Source organism: Mesoplodon bidens (assembly GCF_964165515.1).
Source record: "Mesoplodon bidens genome assembly, chromosome: 7".
NCBI lineage: Eukaryota > Metazoa > Chordata > Mammalia > Artiodactyla > Ziphiidae > Mesoplodon > Mesoplodon bidens.
The window spans coordinates 89,925,638-89,932,850 of NC_138164.1; the positions used below are offsets into that span (position 1 = coordinate 89,925,638).

The 7,213-nt window shown below is 45.8% G+C and overlaps 1 pseudogene across 1 annotated transcript; it reads right to left on the reverse strand.

Moving 5' to 3' along the window:
- Positions 1 to 2,184: 2,184 nt before the first annotated feature.
- Positions 2,185 to 3,120, reverse strand: LOC308620820 (zeta-crystallin-like; annotated as a pseudogene). The gene has a single exon. The product of its transcript is annotated as a zeta-crystallin-like (transcript).
- Positions 3,121 to 7,213: the final 4,093 nt, after the last annotated feature.

The window sequence follows — 7,213 nt, forward strand, 5'->3', positions numbered from 1 at the left end:
TATAGAATAATGTGTACTTAATGAGACTAATAGTGTATATGAATTTACATATATCTAAGTAGAAAAAAGACTGGAAGGATGGAAGGAAAGCCAACAAAATATAAACGATGGTAATCTCTGGGTGACAGGATTGTGAGTGATTTTTATGTTTTGTTTTAATTGTATGAACCTCTTAAATTGTCTTCAAAAACATGTGTAACTTGTGTAATAAGATGAAATGAGAATTACAAATAATCATTAGGATTGTGAAGTTACTAGTTACAGCCAAACCATGAATTTCAGAGTCTTTTTCCAAACTTCCAGCAGGTGGCGCAATGGCGATGTCAACTTCTGGCTGGGTTTCTCTCCAGTTTAACACAGTCTCAGATGCTTTGCTGCTAGGTCCTGGCCCAGGGTGTTCATGAAGCAGAGGGCATTGTTGCCTGGTGGGGAGGGGCACTTGGAAGAAACCACCCAGACACAGGGGCTGCCTGCACTCAGATCCCTGGCCCAGGGTTCCATTTTTCCCACACTAGGAGAAACAACGTAATTAGAAATGCAGTGATAGACTCTAGGTCCCTCCCTCCACTTACTTCCTCCCCATAATCTGGTCTGGGGCAAAATTCAAATTAGTCTTTTTATTGGGCATTTCTGGATTGGACTGGATTTGCAGCTCGTCCAAGCCCTGATATAAGTGAGATTTTGAGCTCAAAGGTGAAAAAAAAAAAGGTAATTTTCTTGTCCACAAGAAAGGTGATTTTTTTAATGAACAGCAAACCTTGTGCAAAAAGATGATGTACATTTTGGACCACTGTCAGTCATGGGGGTGGGAGGGCAGGGAGCCTGGCACCCTGACTAACCAGCCTCCAGAGATTAAAGGGGACAGGGTCTCTCCAGGCCTGGACACCCCGAGGCGAATGAATGGGTTACAGCCGGGGCACGGCCTTTGCCTGGTCTGGAAGGGGAACCGTCCTTAGAGGAAACAGATCCACTTCATCTTTTTGACTTTTGTTTCACATCTTAAATTGTCTATCCCCAAGAAAACTACTCTGAATGGAATTCAGGGTTTAAAAAAGCCATCAGAGTCCACCAAAATGGTCCCCATTCCACCCAGACCCACAAAGATGCACACATCTGGAGACATGGAATGTTCTGAGTCCTCACTGCTATTTCTCACAGGCTCTTCAAGAAGCCTCCAGTGCCCTTCTTGGTGTTGACTTGGAGAAAAAGAAGGAAGGGAGGGAGGGAAGGAGGAACAGAGTTAGGGACAGAGCTAGCAGCCTCCTCCTGCCTGGTCCCAGAAGTTTTCACTTACTGATTCTTATTCCTCTATTGTGGTACTTAACAGAGGACTTATTACTATTGTGGCCTTAACAGAGGACTGGCTTTCATGTGGCACCCATATGGGTTCTGAGTAAGTGAATCAAAGCCCTTGACATAGAGTAGCTTTCAATCTTAGACAACCCAGGCAATCAGAAGGAACCACGTAAAATGATGGGGAACAGGGACCTGGCAATAACTGTATGTGTATATACAACATCACCACACAGATGTCCATTCCTGTTCTCTCTCTCTCTCTCTCTCTATCTCTCTCTCTCTCTCATGCACACACACACACACACACACACACACACAGAGGCATTCCTAAGGGCGCTAGAATGGTGAAGATTATATAACAACAGCAAGAAGAAGATAACTAACACGTATGAGAGTATATACCAAGTCATTTAGCTTCAAGTTTAAGAGCTTTGGAGTCACTCAGTCTGGGTTTGGGTCCCAGCCCTGCCACTTTCTAGTGTGATACTTTGAACAAATTACCTAAACTCTTTGAATCTTAGTGTCCACCTGTTAAATGATAATAAAAATGCCTACAAGTCACAGTGTTGCAGAGGGGATTCAGTGAGATCCTGCACATAGAGCAATTAGAACAGTGCCTGGCATTGAGTGGTACTCAGTACTTGTTGGCTGTGATTATTTTCTGAAAGCATGAGGATAAAGGGGCAGTTTGAGATTGCTAAACTAGAGTTTGTCCACTCAGGGGAAATTTCATCTTGTCTAGTAACAAGACTTTTGTCACTGAAATAATTTTTTAACGATGTTTAGTATGTTTCAAAGTATAACCCAAAGCTTTTCTCTTTTCTTTTTTTTTTTTAGCATACGTAAAACTGAGGTAAGAAACTTTAATTACGCAGATCTGTAGAAGGATTAACATTTTAAGAGAAGAATCATTTTTCCAACAGCCCCACTGCTATGAACGATACCTTCCTGAGCCTGGGCCACCTTCTCCAATGGATCCTGAGGACGAATTACTGGTCTCAACCAACCAACTTCCATTCCAGCTTGAAGGACTGCTGCAAACTGCTGAAATTCCTCCTTGGTGGATGAATAGAGAGCAAGTTCTATTATGCTAGATTCCTTTGCCTTGGTGTCCCGTGGGTTTATTTCAATAGGACCTCTGCTGCCAACAGCTATTACTCATCCTCCATGTGACAAAAGATTCAAGTCATTGCTAAGATTTACATTAGCTAACGTTTCAGTAATCATATCCACTCCTTTTTCACCAACAGATTTCTTAATTTTATCAATGTAATTAGCTCCTTTGTGATTAAACACTTCGTGGGCTCCATTTTGCAAAACAATCTTTTGTCCTTCCTCAGTACCAGCTGTGCCCAAACCTTTCAGCCATAAGCTCTAGCAGTCTGGCATGCTGCTATTCCAACCCCTCCGCTAGCCCCATGAACCAGAACACTTTCTCCAGCTTTCACACGGGCCCTGGGCAGCAGAGCTCGATAAGCAGTAACATACAGCATCCCGACGGCAGCTCCTTGTTTCAAGGCCAGTTTTTATGGCAGCGTGTAAACAGTGGCATCAGCTGCCAGAGCATACTCTGTGTAGCCCCCAGAGATCGTGCCGGTAGTGAAAACTCTGTCACCTTTCTTGAAAGCAGATACACTCTCTCCAACAGATTCTATTATCCGAGCCACATCTAAGCCAGGAGTATAGGGTAGAAGTGGTTTTCTACGGTTAAGTGCCAGAACGAAGATATGTGTCCACTGCGTTTATACCACATGTTTGGACTTTAATTAGAACTTCACTCAGTACGACAATCTCTAGGTCAATCCATGTTGCTGCAAATGACATTATTTCGTTCTTTTTTATGGCTGAGTAATATTCCATGGTATATAGATTCCATGGTATATAGGTACCATACCTTCTTTCCCGCTAGTGTTGTGCATGGATTTCTCAAATGTCGAAAATGAAAATATATTCCATAGAGAGGTCAGTATTATCTTGAAGCTACAGGGTCAGAGTAAGGCTGCTTGACCCACACAAAGGACTTTGTTTTGGCAGGAGGCAAAAAATGTTCTCTCTCCCCACAAGCAGTCTGCATGGTAAAATAGGATAATTTTTTTTTTTTTTTTTTTTTTTGCGGTACGTGGGCCTCTCACTGTTGTGGCCTCTCCTGCTGCAGAGCACAGGCTCCAAACGCGCAGGCTCAGCGGCCATGGCTCACGGGCCCAGCCGCTCTGCGGCATGTGGGATCTTCTCGGACACAGGCATGAACCCGTGTCCCCTGCATCGGCAGGTGGACTCTCAACCACTGCACCACCAGGGAAGCCCAAATAGGATAAATTTGAAATGGCTATTTCCTTGACTGTTGCCCCACAAATACTGAGTCATGTCCCAGAACAGCTCTCATTGGTGGGATGTTCTGGTCTTAGCCAGGATGCCAGAGGAACTGCAGGAGGGCAGTAAGATTGAGCAAGCAGGCCTAGGCTTCAAGGTACCCCCAAACTCCGGAATTCCACACTCCACTCTCCTCTTCTGCACAGGTCCTAAACAACCCAATGCTTTTCTTGTCACAGCTTCTGAAGTGGCTATCTGGGGGACAGCTGCGTGATTAGTTAGCTGCAAGGGTTGGGACGATCTTCAGACCAATTACAACCAGCATGGCAGGAGCACCAGCCAATGGAAAAGAACCCTGGCCCCAGTGCTGGAGCAGAGTCTAAAGAACCCCTGGGGGGGGCCAGGCCCCTTCTGTTGGATTGTAGGGAAATCCAGGGGACCCAGAGGACCTGGGCAGCAGGGATGCAGAGGGGCGTTTGGAGGTGGCTATTGACCAACTGCTACAGAAGTATTTCAGCATGCTAATGACCTGTGTGGACATGCTGGTGCACCCTGGCTGAGTATCAATTCTAGGTCAAGGTGTAATGTTCAATCCCACCCTCATCTGAGCATCCCTTTGCCCATTGGCCAAACTGGGCAGCCTGTTTATAAATATGCCTCCTTTGGCACAAGAAATCAGTGGAGAATGTATGAACCAATTAAGAAGAAATCTCTTCCCAATTCTGAAAGGACAAATGGATGTCAAAATGGCACAGGGTTTGTTCTTCTTCTTCTGTAGCTGATGGAGGCAAAAATATGTGGGATCCCCACCTTCTAGCTGCTGGCAGTCTGGGAGGAAGCCTATTCCCAGTAAGGATGAAAGGAGAATCCGTTAATGCGGAGAGGAATTTCTAAGGTGGTCTTGGTGAGGGAATATCCCATGGGTTGTGAGCTCTTGGGGTGGGGACCATGACAGGCTCTGTGTACCCCCAAAACAGAGGGTACCCAGTCAGTACTCAGTGAGGCCAAGTGTAAGTGTGGAACTCAGGCTTTGGGTGGAAAGCAGTGATCATGTATCAGGGTGCAAGTTTCAACAGAGGTGAGGGAGATGAGGGGAAGGAATGAGAGCTCTGAGAGAGAAGACTTGGAAACCAGCCTTCCTGGTCATGTGTATGGTCTCCAGAGGGAACAAGGCTACCAAGAGAAGTTTGTCCACATATTCTTTGAGAGACCCTGGGAGAGCAAGGCAGTTGTCCTTCGGAATTGACAAGGATGGGGGAGGGCAAGAGAAGAGATCACTCCACCACTGCGGTGGCCCAGGAAGAGCTGGCACAACTGGGCCTTAAAGCCAGCAGAAGAATGGAGCCTCGCCATCCAGAATGAGCTGTGAGCAGCAGCAACCGTGGAGACACCCGCTCTGGGCTTTGGAAGCCATCTGGGGGCTGAGAGTCCTTGGCTGGCAGCATTTTCAAGATTTTGCCTAGGGCTTCCCCCAGAAAAGCTGTAGGGGATTTGAGGCAGAAACCAGAGGACCTGTGGCAGTGGGCAGGCTAGCCAGAGAAATGCCCGCTACTCATGACGTTTGGACGGCATCCTCCAGTTGACAAAGCACTGTCTCAATCCTAAATCTGCCCAGCAGAGATGATCATCCCTATTTTACAAATGAGAAAGCAAAGCCCCAGAGAGGTTAAGAGGCGGATCCGAGGTCCATCACGGTGATGCCAGGGCACACTGTGTCGCCATTCAGGTTCCCTGACTCTCAACTAGGTCTCCTTAATCGGAGTGGGATGCGAGTGAGGTGTCTGGGGTGCAATATGTAAGGAAGTGTGGTCCTTAAGAGGGAGGTGGCTGGGACACAAAATTTAAGGAGTCTGAAGTGGCTCCCCGGGTCATGTACACACATGGGCTGCCTTCTCAGATTTAGCTCTGGGATGCCTTGCTTGCCTCACGTACATCCAGACCTTCCTTTAATCACCTGTCTCATTCCAGCGGTGGAGGGTTTTGCCAGAGAAGCGCACTGCTGGGATTGCAAGCAAGATTCCCTGGCCCCGCATGCTTGCTGAGCAAGCCTGGGGCTTCCCCACAGGCTACACGCTCACTGAGAAGTTGCCTAGAATCTCAATCTGTTCCTGCAGCGAGGAGAGGGGGAGAGGAGGAGAAAGTTGCCACCAGATATGCCGGGCACCACAAACAAACAACAAGAAAGATTCATGTGCTCAACGGAGCTGAATTTTAATTGATACTTTCCTCAAACAGTGGTTCTGAACCAACATCCCTCAGCCCCCAAAGATGATGAAGGGGGTGCGGCTTAACGCCACAATTAGCAGACAACCCCACAACAAATACAGTAAACATTAATCATATTAAATATTGAACGCAGACCCTGGTACAATTGAAAAGCAATGGGTTTTTTAAATTTTATTTTACAGAAGACAAAGCAATGATTGTGGAGGAATTATTCCGATGTCAGTGCTGAAGGGAAATAATGTAACATCCGGAATTTATATAAAAATTACAGCTTTGTTGTGTTTCACACTATGTATAGTAATTTAATCATTTGCAGCTGATTAATTTCAGTGAAGGAAAGTGTAGCATTATGCATCCCTAATGGAGTTCCAAGGTTTGAATTCTAATCGTGAGTTGAGAACAGTTTAAGTCTAAATTAGCAATTAGCTTGGGCAAGGGACATTTAGGTTAAAATGGAGTCATCTATTGACATGTACTGAGTCAACAAGAGAGCAGGAAGGAAAATCACCAGAAAAGTGTTTGCCACAGAACACTCTTTGCTGGGTTAATGATTATAATTCCATACATTAGCAGAATGCAGTTGCACTTTAGAAAACATTTTCTTGTACATTTATCTCATTTGCTTTGGTCTTCATAAGTCTGTGAAGTGGGTATTTGTGCTCCATTGTACAGTGAGGAAACTGAGGCTCAGAAGAATTAAGGTCACAGTGAGGAAGAACGTATATTGTGGCAGGAGTTGAACCCAAGTGTTCCAGTTTCAAAGCCAATATTCTTTCTACTGCAAGGTAGTTTCTGGGGAAATTTGCTCTACCTTGAGATTCTCCAGAGGGAAGTGCAAAGGTAATAACAATATTAAATAAAAGTGAAACTTGGGCTTCCCTGATGGCACAGTGGTTGGGAATCTGCCTGCCAATGCAGGGGAAACGGGTTCGGGCCCTGGTCCGGGAAGATCCCATAGCCGCAGAGCACCTAAGCCTGTGTGCCACAACTACTGAAGCCCACGTGCCTAGAGCCCGTGCTCCGCAACAAGAGAAGCCACCGCAATGAGAAGCCCGCATACCGCAATGCAGAGTAGCCCCCGCTCACCACAACTAGAGAAAGCCCACGTGCAGCAACGAAGACCCAATGCAGCCAGAAATAAATAAATAAAATAAATAAATTTATTAAAAAAGTGAACCTTGACGAAACTCTCACTGGGTATCCAGCTCTGTGCTAAGCACTTTACGGGTATTAGCTCAGTTAATCTTCAAACACACCTTCAAGGGAGGGACCATTAATATCCCCACCTACAGATGAGGCTCAGATGGGTTAGGTTTCTTGTCCAGGGATGCAGCTGGGATTACATAGATAAGATTCTACCAGAAATCTACTAGAGCTAATC